We start from the raw sequence: 12,665 nt of genomic DNA, 5'->3' as shown, positions 1-12,665 counted from the left end.
TTAAAAAATAATAATAATAAATTAAATTAAAAATAAGGGATTGTAAGCTGACAAGGTCCTTGCAATCTGTGAGGTCAACCAAGGGTTGCCTCACCTAAAAATAATAATAATAATAATAATAATAATAATAATAATAGTATGCTGAGTGAAAGAAATGAGACTCAAAAGGCCACATACTACATAGGATTGTATTTATATAAAATGTTTAGAATAAGTAAATCCATAGAGACAGAAAATAGATTAGTGATTTTCAGGGGATGAGAGTAGGAGGGAATTGAGATTAACTGCTAATAGGAACAGAGTTTCTTTTGTAGTTGTTAGAAATGTTCTAGAATTTGATAGTGGTGATGGTTGCACAACATAGTGAATATACTAAAAATCACTGAAACATACACTTTGAAACGGTGAATTGCATGTTACATAAAGCATATCTAAATTTTAAAATGTTATTAAAATAGAACTCAGTAGAAGGACTGAAGGAAAAAGTTGAGGAAATGTTCCAAAAAGAAGAGTTAAAAATACAAAGATGGAAAATAGGAGAGAAAAAATTAGACATTTAATGAAAAGGAGAGCAGGAAAACTAAATAAATTATTAATTAAATAATTCTAGAAGCATTTCCAGAACTGAAGGACATAGATTTCCAGATTGAAAGGACCCTGTTAGTTCCTATAGCAATAGATGAAATCGATTCCACTGAAAGGCACATGGAGAAAATTTGTGACTATTTGAGGACCAAAAGAAGAAGATTCTACTAATTGAGAAGGGAGTGGGGACAGTGAAACAACAGGTCACATGTGAAAGAGAAGAGATCAGAAGAATTTCAAACCTCTCACTAGCTACATTGAACTGGAAATTTCTTTGAACTTCTGAAGGAAATTATTGCAGTAGAATTCTCTCCTCCACCAAACTACTATAGAAGTAGGAGGATAAAACAAAGACGTTTTCAGACACGCAAAGCGTATTGGATATTTTCCACTTTCCCTTCCAGACCTTCATCCTGTTTTGTGCACTAGGAGAACTGTTTTAATGGCCTTCCTCAATGGGCTCCTTTGCCTTCTCGTTTTGATAATAAGAGAGCAAGAGAATGATATTTATTCCCCTTGCCTCTTCTTAGTTTCTACGGATTGTTTATCCCTCTACCAAAGGCCACAGCTCTTGTTAAACATCCTCTCCCATAGCTACTCTCTCCACATCCTAGTAACTTCTTCTTTCTTGATCCTGTAAGCCTACCATCAGGTAGTTATCGATACATTAATGATGCATATCCACCACTCCAGGGTCCAATGTCTTAAAGCAACCACTTGTTCTCATAGATCTGCAGGTCAGCTATAGAAGTTGGCTGATTTAGGTTGGGCTCAGTTGGGCATCTTTACTTCATGCTTTGGTATGCTGTGCTTCTCACCGTAGGTCTATGGGGTAGCTGGAGCAACTCGGCTCCACATATCTCTCATCCTTCTTGGACTGGTATGTATATTTCTCTCATGACTGTGGCAGGGGCTCATGCAAGCAAATAAAAACATGTGATCCCTCTTAAGGCCTAAGCTTGGAACTGGCATGCTTCCATTTCTATACACTTCTACATTGGCCATAACATCATGTGACCAAGCCCAATAATGAGAAGCAAGAAAGTACACTCAACCCATAATGAAAACATGAAAGGGTATGGATAAAGATAGGTATGAAGAATTAATCTCAGTTATGCAATCTACCAGCCCTACCTTCATCTTTACAAATAGCCCCTTTATTAATCTACTTCAATTACATTATTCGAGTGTGTCATGTGTTGCCTTATAGGCTCTAGACTGATGTAATAATAGATATCAAGAAGGGCCCAAGAAAACAGTCCCTAAAACAGAGTTCTGATATTCTATTACTGTCATATTTAAGAAGCACACAACGAACCTCCAGGAGAAAATGGGATAATGGTAATTCATGGTATTCAGTGCCATCGCTGGGACTCAACTTATCATTGGTGGTGGCAAGAAAGAAGTTCAGGTGGAAAGCAATAGAAATAAAGTGACTATGGTACTTAGTCACCATGGCGACAATAGTGATCACAAAGATTGTGAAGTCAGCTGGCTGCTTCTGATGGCTCCAAAGAGAGTAAACAAGGAAAAGAACATATTGAAAGGCTTGAATACCCAACTCAGAACCAGGTGGAAAATTAGAAAGTCTCTATGGTAACTCTAAAAGATTTCTCCTGTAGTCTCTGGACTGATATGGATGAGGACCAAATCTAGAAAATGATTTTTATGGTTGCAGAGTTGCAAACTCGATTAAATACTCACATCCTTCCATTTTAGTCTCTTATAATAAGCTGAGGGTATTGATGGGAAAGAAATGGGATCCCAAGATGTGTGATAAGACATTTGCGCAGACAAAGATGAGACTGAGAACTTAAATGTGCAAATCCTCTTAAGCCTCCCCGAATATCCTGCAACCCCATTTACATTGAATAAAAACCTTTCAATAACTATGCCAAGGAAATTCAGTTTTCCTCAGGAACCATCTCCACTATCCTCATTGCTTCCAGATCCTCAAGGAGAGTTAAATGGCAGCATAGCTCAGATTGTAAAACATAAGACCTTGGCCTAGAGGAGACAGACTATAAGCTAAAAGGGTTATAGGACTTCATGATCTTGTATTTAAGCAAATTCTAAGGCACTTAGACCAAGTAGTTATGCTTAAGAACATAACTTAAGACTTGATTAGCTAATATTTTTAAATGAGTGCACAACTGGGAATTAGGATTTAATGTCATGGTTTGAACACTTGGGAAGTGGTATTAATAGTCAACTAGGTTGGCCAATCTCAACAGTAAGCTACAGCCAGTAATAACAAAATGACAGAACTTCCCTGGCATACTATAGACACAGAACAAGTTTAACTGCTAAAGAACGTGAATGCCAAAATTGATCTATTACAAGCAACATGTTCAACCGCACCCTAGCCGTATTCCCTCAGGAAGTCTGAGGATGCTCTATTCTTCCAGGCATTAAGAAATGAATTGAACTGACCCTGATTCTAAAACCTGAAATGCCAGCTTGGTTCACTAATTAGAGAATGAAAGTCAGGTAAAAGATGGAGTTTTCATCTAAGTCCAGTGGGACCACGGATCTATTTCATGGTTCCCAGTTTCAGGAGGCATATTTGAAATAGATATACTTAGCAACTAGAAGAATCTTCTTATTTGTTCCCTGGCCCTCAGACTGGGGTCTATTATGGCCAGAAGAGAGGCCTAGAACTGTCCTACCCCGACATGCTATCCCCTACCAAGCTAGCGACTCAAGAGCAAACCCATTATCCTGGAGGAATTACAGAGTTAGTGCCACCATTAAATACTTGAAAGAGCCAGAGGTGTGATTCCAACCACATCCCCATTTAACTTCTCTCCTGGCTCTTGCGAAAAGCAGATGGTCTTGGAGAATAGCTGTAGATTATCACACACTTAATCGTGGTGCCATTTGCAGCTGATTATAAGTGTAGTAACTTTGCTGGAGGAAAACAACAGGAGCCCTTGGAAGTTGGTATGTAGATGTTAGCCTAACAAATTCTCTCCTACTCCTCATTCTTATCACCAAAGATAATCAGAAGCAATTTGACTTCACTGTGGCAGGGACAACAGTATACCTTCACTGTTAATGCTCCTGCTCTTTGCCATAACAGAGTCTGGAGAAAACTTGATCGTCTTGATATCCTATAGATCATCATACCAGTCCATTGCATCGATACCATGATAGAAAGCTCGAGGGCTTGCCACATTAGCGAAATTCCTAAGGATCTAGTGGTCTAGTTCATGTCAGGATATATTCTCTAAAGTAATAGACAATTGGTTTCATCCACCCACACACAAAAAAAGAAAAAGGCACAGTATTTGGCAGGACTCTTTGGATTTAAAGGTAACACATATCACATATGAGTGTGTCGCTCCTACCCATTTATCAGAAATTCATAACAAGGCTGTTGGTTTTGAGCGAGGTCTAGACAAGAAAAGATTTTGCAATAGGCTTCTGAGTGAGCTGTCCTGGCACTTTTAATTGTATAGGACAAAGCCGATCAATGATAAGTGGGTGGGGCAGACAGTGCATTCTCCACAAAGATTATTTTGCAAAGCTATGGTCAAGGAAAGCTTCTTTTGGGTGGGGGGCGGGGGAAGAGGTCTGGGGTGGTATGTTGTAAAGGAAAGAGTCTATCCTAGCCAGAGAAACAACTAAAAGGCTCATGTATTTGCATTGAGCTTTATTTCAAAAACTCCAGTCTCAGGAAGAAGTATCATTCTTTAACTAGAGAGATCACACAAAGCTCAGAGTTCCCTGTCCTCTGGTGACACAACCAGGATTGGGTACCATGGGCATGCCGCTGCTATCCAAGTTCTTCCAAATCCCAACGTAATCGGCTGAGTGTTTTAGTTGTCTTTGCCTGCAGCGCCACCTCTGGCTAAAATGGTATCAGGCAGTGACCCAAAGGGGAAAAAGAATATGATGTCCTGGGTAAATCTGCACAGTGTAGTGACTCTGGCCACTGATATATCTAAGGATGATCTTTTAATAGTTTTTCATTCTATAATAACCACCGTCCATTTTTCCGAGCAGAGTATGGCTGTCCTAGAGGTGGTTTCAATCTGAGCTCGTCCCTAACGTTGGCACTTAGAGGCCGGAGGGAGGGAAGGACTGGAAAGGGCACCCTGTGTAGTCTCGCCTTCCTTCTGGCTGCGGCGATGCCACTTGGCCCCATCTCCCTGACAGTTGTCAGCGTCCAGCGAACAGTGGACCCAGAGTCTCATTTTGCGACCAGCAGAGAGGAATCGAGACACCGCCCTTGTCCTTGTCCGGATCTCTCCAGAGAGAAAGGGATCAGAACCCTAACTGCCAGTCGGTGCTGCGATGGCCGGGGAGGCCGGAGCGCAGTGAATCCGATCAGAGCGCCCCCTTCGTCGTGGGGGCGGGGAGGGGGGTCAGTTTGGAGAGCAGCAGGGGCTGGGCGGCTGAGCTCCATTCCAGCTCCTGCTCGGAGGAAAAAGGGCAGGCTTTCCAATGCTGCCTGCCCTTCCCTGAGGGGCCGCATCCCCTCGCAGCAGGGCCACCGCCCTGGACAGAGAGCCGGCATGGGGACATTGGGGACAGTGGGGGATAGTAGGGAAAGTGGGGACAGAGGGTGGCTGAGCGTTCCGAGTGAGGCCTCAGGGGAGCAAAGACGGCTCCCTTTGCGCAGGGGCTGTCCTGGGCGGAGATGATGGGCGGTGCAAGCCTCAGGCAGTGTAACAACTTGTTTCTCCTCTACCACACAATTGGCGGCGGCTTTTTTTACTGTCGTGGTTAGCATGTGGCAGGCAGCCTTGCCCTTCCTCGCTGTACCCCGGGCAGCCCACTCACGACCGGGACCGCGGAGACCTGGGTCTCCAGCAAGCCTCCGCTCTGTCCCCACTTCCCCTACCCATGCCCGGGACTATACGGTTGGGCAGGGGCAGGCAATGCTAAGGTACTAATTGTGTTAATGAAAATGGCAAACACAGCCTTTCCATCTGGCAGCACAAAAGGAGAGGCAAGCAATTACCCACTACTGGAGAGCTAAAATATTTGTCAGGTTTAGCCATAAAACTAATATCCCCAATTACTAGAGCCTCGCTAATGAGATGAATACAAATTGCTTTTCTTGGTTGCAAAAGGAAGAATCTGCCGCATAAAACCCAAAATGCACGTTTTGCAGGAATCTCTGCCATCGAGACAAGTATTTTCTATGTCTGAGGATTCAGGGTAGTAAAGCTGGAGACGATGCTGGATGGTTGGTCACACACACCCTGACACTGCAAACTGGGGTGGTGCGTATGGGAATGTCCATCTGGAGCCTGTGCTCCGAGGACTCCAGAGGGCTCTGGTCAATCCCCAGACCTGCATGACCAGATAGCCAAGGACCCCACACATCCCTGGTGACCCAGTCACTTTTCCCACATCATCTGTGCAGCCTTCCAGGTCTCCTGCAGCAAGTGGTTGTAGCCCACTTACGGCCAGATATTTCTGCAATTTCCGACATTTTTTTCCTTTATGAAATTTGTATATAGCAAAAGCTGGGTTTGCTTTAGGCAGAGCATATGCTTCATATTTATTGGAATAAGGTTTCTAGTTCCTTCGCATTCTGTTCACTGATATTCCGTATGTTAAAAATATCTCCGCTTTTCCTCCTGATACTCAGTAGTAGGCAGTCACAGTTTTCCTCTGTAGTTTTTCTGGATAGAAACCAGAACCTGCTCTCCGCAGCCCAGGGGAGTATTCTGTACCTTTGGAGAGGATGACCTGATTTCCCGCTCAAGAAGAGAAATACTATTTTCTTACTCTCCATCAGTTTCACAGATAACAATATCAGGCAGCCTGATTCCAGGGAGCGAAGACCCTTATTCTAGAAATGAAAAAGCTAAGGCCAAACACTTTGTCTCTCACTTAGGGATTCTGAATTCTGATTCCTCTTGCAAATCTACAGTGTATTCAGTGTAGGAAGCAAAAGAGGATCTGAACACTGTCTCGGATTCAAGGAGATTGCAAATAAGCTCAGCAGGTGCACTCTTCCCAGCAGGAGTGGGCTGTAATCCCCCGAGGACCTCACATACTGAGACCACAGCTGTAACAGCCTCAGTGATTTCCCAGAGGTCTTATGGGGTTAGGGGAGGTTTTGGGGGGTGGGTGGCCATCATCCCCGCGAAGCCCCCAAGAGATGCGGGGAGCTACTGTCTCAGCAATGGGAAATGACTTTTATGAAAACTCCAGCAACAAGAGAACAATGAACAAGCCAGAATTATTCACATTTGAAAAACAGAATTTGGAGTTACAATGGTACAATCGATATCCAAACTCGTGTGTGTGTGTGTGTGTGTGTGTGTGTGAGAGAGAGAGAGAGAGAGAGAGAGAGAAGAGAAGAGAAAATCAGAGAGAGACTGAGATGGTGGGTTGGGGAGATGTTTACAACTAAGAAGCAAGAGATCTCCTTGGAGGAGATCTCAACTGAATGTGCCCTCACCTGCTGCAAGAGTGAGATAAAGTTGCCAAGGTCAAAGCTGACTCTACTTCACTGGCCCCAACGGCCCCTGGGAAGACCTTTCCCCCTCAAATTCATTTTTATGAATGACTTCAGCTTGTCTTCTTGTCCAAGTCAGGAAGCTGTCCAGACCTGGGCTATAGGTTATGGTTGAGTAGACTCACTAGCAGATCAGGTACCCACCCTGGATCTCAACCTGTCTTCTCTGGTCCTGGCCTCAAAAAGATTCTGTAAGCAGACCAAATGTAGGAACTCTTCATATTTCCAATATTCTTTTGTAAGCTGGTCATTTTTTACGCAAAGTGCCTTTTCCCACATAAACAACACATTTGTTCATTCACTCGACAATTGTTTATTGAGTGACTACTATACCCAGTGGTGGGGACACAATGGTGAAAAACAGACACAGAGGTCACATTCCCAAACCAATCCATAGAAAAAGCTACGTAATCAGTAACGACACTACTTTTTGTGTGCAGGAGAATTGCATTCTGAGCCCCATCTTGGACTACCTGGAAAATAGCATTCCCTGCCTTGGAAATAGCAGTTGAAACTCCCACCTGGTCCCTGAGCAACTGCAGCCACAAGTAAGAAGCGCAAAAAGCACTATGCATTGAGTGCCTGCTGTATGTCTGGCTGTGCTAGCACCTCACGTTCAACTATGAGATACGATTCCACGAGACAGAAACATGCTCTTGGTTTACAGATGAAGAATCCAATTCTCAGGAGCCAAGTAAGTTGCTTAAGGTCATACAGTGACTTAGTGACTAAGCTAGATTTTGGGCCCAGGCTGGTGACACCAAAACCCAGGTTCTTTCTTCAAGTCATCAACCGACTGCCTCAGTTAGGGCTTTGGCCCAGATGGGGCAGCTTGAGAAAATAGGGACTGAGGGCACCTTTCCAGGGCTTTGGCCACAGGGTGCCACATGGCCATGGGGAAGTGAAGCGTACAGATGCATAGATCACTTGGAGTCAGTGATTCTGAAATGAAGCCCTGAGTACAGCAGCTGTTTCTCCAACATGGCCCGTCACTGTAATCCACCCCACTGCCTGCCCTGGAGTTCTCACGATTGACCATGTACGTAAGTCACCAAGACTCATCTGGAGCTAAGAACCCTTTTTTTCCCGTGTGTTTTCTTGGGGAGACATTGTAGGCCGAAGGAAGTAATAAGAGCTGCTTCTGTAATAGGAAACCACACTGCCTGGGGCATGGACTTCTCTCCCCATGGGACCCAGGAAGCCAGGTTTCCAGGGTTCTGTTCCAAGTCCTACCACACGTGGATCTGTCCCCTTGACCAAGTCACCTTCTCCTGTTTCTTCCCATATCATCTCCATAGGGTAATGCTCTCCCCATCCTTTCCCACTAAGAGACCCCATGGAATGCCTGTGCATAGCAACCACCAGCTGTGTGCACCCTGAGTGACATCCTTCTGTTTCTACCATAGCCAATGCCTCTCTCACCTTCAGGTGATTACTGTCTACGGCACTACACAGGGGTGGCCCCACTTATCTCCCAAATGTCTTTAGACTTATTTGATTGACTAAGATGACTGTTTCCCCACCACCACCCCAGGGGCCCAACAAGGTTATCATGGCTTTTAATTGCTTAGGTGAGTGAGAGCCAACAGCAGCTTCAACTTAAAATGGAATGACTCTCAGCCTGGATACCTGATTTCTGGTTCTTCCTCTGCCACTAATCAGATCTGTGTTCTGGGAAAGTCCTTTACCTCTCTGGACCTGTTTCTTCATTTGTAACAGAAGATTAAACCAAGTGTCTCTAAGAGTCTTTGCAGTTTCTCGATTTTGATCCCCTTACCTTGGAATCTGAGCCATCTTATACTTCCTTTTATTTCATAACCTTAGGAATGATGAGGCTCCGTGGGTTGATCCAAATGGACACGTAGAGACATGCGCACAAATCCAGGCCCCTCTCAATTATGCACTTGGTTAGACCCCTAGTGTCAGGTTCTGAGAGGCGCCAGTCCTACCACTGCCGTCAGGAAATGTCTTAAACTAGGGCAACTGATGTCTCCCCGACTCTGTACCTTCTCCCCAGCACACAATCCTTTGCCCCAGTCCAGTTCACGGAGGGTTTCTTCTGCACAGCAGGTGGCTTCCAACCACACCCGTCATCTCTGAAGTCAGAGGGGCAAAGCTGTAACAGGAGATTTCCTCACCCTAGCCACCCGCATCACAGCCCCAGGACAGTTTTGCTCTGCTCCACACGCCCTGCGTGGGCTGGCTCCTGTTGCTAGGAGAACCTGACCATTTGCATTTCCGCTGCTTTTATTTAGATCAGCAGCCGCACTGCTGCAGGAACACAGGGTATTTTAAGAAAGACAGGAAAGGGAAGGGTGCGGGGAACACCTAGCATGGGACCTTCTTCCCAAGTGCCTCCAAAACACTCAGACCAAGGTGGCACCCAACCCAGACCCTCGCCCCACTCAGGCCTCTTGCCTCCTCTTCTAAGAACAGCACCATCTCGGGGGCCCGACACCTTCTCAAGCACCTTCAAGTACAGGAACTACACAATAAAATCTTCTTCCAAGAAAAAGGTCAGGCCTCGTGCTCAACCTAACACACACAGAGCGCCAGTTTCCCCATGTGAAAACAACAAATAGAAATACTCCTAGATTCCATAGCAATTCTCCAACCATGCTAAACACCTGATCTCCACAGATGGCTCATGTTTTCTCCTTTCTCCTTGCCCTTTCTCTCCCAGTTACTGCCCCGAAGATGAGGGCTTGACTTTTCCTTCAAGGCCTTGAACAAATCAGTGTTACCTTCCCAGATCCTCCTTCATTCCATTCATCTCTCCCTCCCTATTCTAAAAATATGGCACCGTATCACTATTATCTTTGTTTCAGATCAGTAGTCTATTCCTTCACCCCCACTAGACCGTGAACTACTAGAAGCCAATGTCTATGCAATTTTTATTTTTTAAGCCCCTTCTTACCTCTAGAATAGTAGATGCTCACAGTAGATGCTCATTAATGCTTTTTAAAACTTGTTCATCCACATCAAACACATATTGAGCCCTACCAAGAGCTGTATGTGATGGGTAATCACGAAACATTCTCATTCTTTCAGGAGCTCTTAGAACAGTGGAAGAAGACGAGTAAACAATTTTAAACGATGTGATGAATGTTGTAATGAAGATATGTTAAGAACTGCAAGAACTTTCCTGAGGCGGAGGTGAGAGTGGGGTGGATTATGAGCATGGGAAATCGGAACAATTTCATGGAGCTCACTCGTGAAGAGGATTAAAACACACCATGAGATGACCACTCCAAGGAGATGGAACACCTTGAGCAAAGGCACAAAGACTTCAGAGAAATGAACTGAATTGAGTTTACCGCCCGGTCTTTAACTAGTGGAATCTCACACTGGCCCAATTCATTTCTCTGACATCCACACTCCAGACCCATCCCCATTGACATCTTTTCTTAAGAGGTAAAAACATCTTCTCTCTCCTCAGGCACCAATTCCAGGCTGTGAGGAGCAAAATGCTGCCAGGAAGAAAGATAATTATGAGACACCAAACAGCTGTTCCTAGACACACACAAAGCCCCCTGGAGGGCCATGTTCTTCAATGGAACAATCACCCATTTATTTAGCCTCCTTTCAAATAGCCACCCTTGTCAGAGGCTAAGACTGCCAACCTCACATGGGAGGACCAGCCTCTAAGGACCAGTTGTGAACTCAGAAGTGGCTGATGGGACTAGGGACCAAGTAGGCACCTGGATGCTCAGCCTTTTTCTTTGGTCAGTTTTGTCTGGCCAGTGCGCAAGGAAACCTGGAGAGATGGTAAGATCTGCGCCCCGCCCTCCAAATTCAAGATTCTTGACCTTTAGTGGGACAGAGACTGCAGCAATTTCTAGTTGTCTGCCATTCTCCCCTTTTCTCATTAACAGAAAAACTGATTTTATGTAGAGTTGCAATACGATCCGCCGAAGGACCATATCACCCGCCTTTGAAGTTGAGTGTAGATAGCAAAACGAAAGTGGATTTCTGGGATAGCTCATTAATAGGGGAACAGAAAAGTGGAGTGGAGCTTTTTTGCCCCCTTCTCTCTCCCTACCTTTCTCCTGCTTCCTGCCTAGAAGATAGATGTTTAGCTAAGGCTCTAGCCACCGTCTTGAACCATGAGGTGAACTCAAAGATGGGTACCACACGCTGAGGCAGGCACTGTGGAGCATCACACCAGCTCTAACAGAAATTCACAATACTCTCCAAAACGTCGTTTATGTGCACACACAGAGTTTTGCAAACAATTTCCAGGGTATCATGAACACTCAAGTCAATGCATACACTCCAGGTTAAGAACCCTGCCTTAGGATGTATGGTGCCAGGTGGGTACTAGACTTTTTTGGGAGGATCACTTGGTAAATTATATAAATCTCTAATTGCTATGCTGTACACCTGAAACTAACATAATATTGAATGTCAACTGTAATTGAAAAATTAAAAAAAAGAACCCTGCCTTAGAGATGCAAGGAGAGCCAACTCTACCCCGAATTCTTAGATCACTCTTGCTAGAGTGGGGAGAGACTAGGACTGAGTCGTGACCATCCTCTGTAGCCCGATGAGCCCTCTTCTTCTCCTCGAATTCCAGCACCCTTGCCTCATTCCTCAGAATGGTTCTGAAGCAGGGCTTCCCACCCATCTTCCCTCACCTCCTCTCCTTCCCTCTCCCCAGCTATTTACCCTGGGCTGCCAATCCCACTCCAAAGTCACTTTATACCAGGAAGGAAATTAGCATTTGTGTTGGGACAGAAAGTGTCACTGCTCAGCTCTCACTGTCATTCTGCTCTTAATTAATATCTAACCTTAGAGAGATTGTGCAGCAGACGGAAGTGGCTGATGGGAGAACACAGCCTGGGCTGGCTCTCCTTTTCGACACTGCCTCCCCCACTTCCACCTCCTCTCCCAGTACCTTCAGACCCTGAAGGACCCAGACAGCCCCATGGGAAGTGAGAAGGAGTGGCAGGGAACACCGCTGAGGACCCTCTATTGTACTTTTGAATTCGCTCCCTCCGATCTCTTGTCTATAAAACCTTGCTGCAACAAAATGAGAGAGCAGCGGGAGCCCAGAACCTGGTCCCTGGTGCCCAGAGCTAACCCAGGCCTGGCCTGCCTGGAAGAACGAAGAGACAGGAGATGGGGGAAAGAAAGCAATGCAAATGTGCCCCTCAACAGATTATATTTAATGCACTATTTTTAGTTGCCTTCAATCCCTCGGGGCTGTCAGGGCGGTTGCAGCCCCACTCCCCCGGGAGAGGAAATGACAGGCATTATTACCCAGCCCAGAAGACTGGTGCAGTGCGTGGTGAGTGGGGGAGGTGCTGCCTTGCCAGCTCCAAAATTTGGAAACTTAACTTCCAACGGGAAATTGAGGACACTGAAAAAGATCAGGCTACATACAGAAGGCCCACATGACCCCTCCTCCGTTCCCAGCCGGACTGCCAGACCATCCCCAAATACACGTCCACTGGGCCCAGATCAGGAGTGTGGGAGTCTCTTCAGTCACCAACCGGCTCCAAAAGTAGGTTATACAACACCCCTCACTGCCAAGTTCTTCCTTCTCTCTAATCTTAGCCCTGCCTTCGGTCTAAGCCCGTTTCCCCTTGCACGGCAT

Source organism: Pteropus medius, unplaced genomic scaffold, assembly GCF_902729225.1.
Source record: "Pteropus medius unplaced genomic scaffold, Ma_sr-lr_union100, whole genome shotgun sequence".
NCBI lineage: Eukaryota > Metazoa > Chordata > Mammalia > Chiroptera > Pteropodidae > Pteropus > Pteropus medius.
This window is presented reverse-complemented; position numbering follows the sequence as displayed.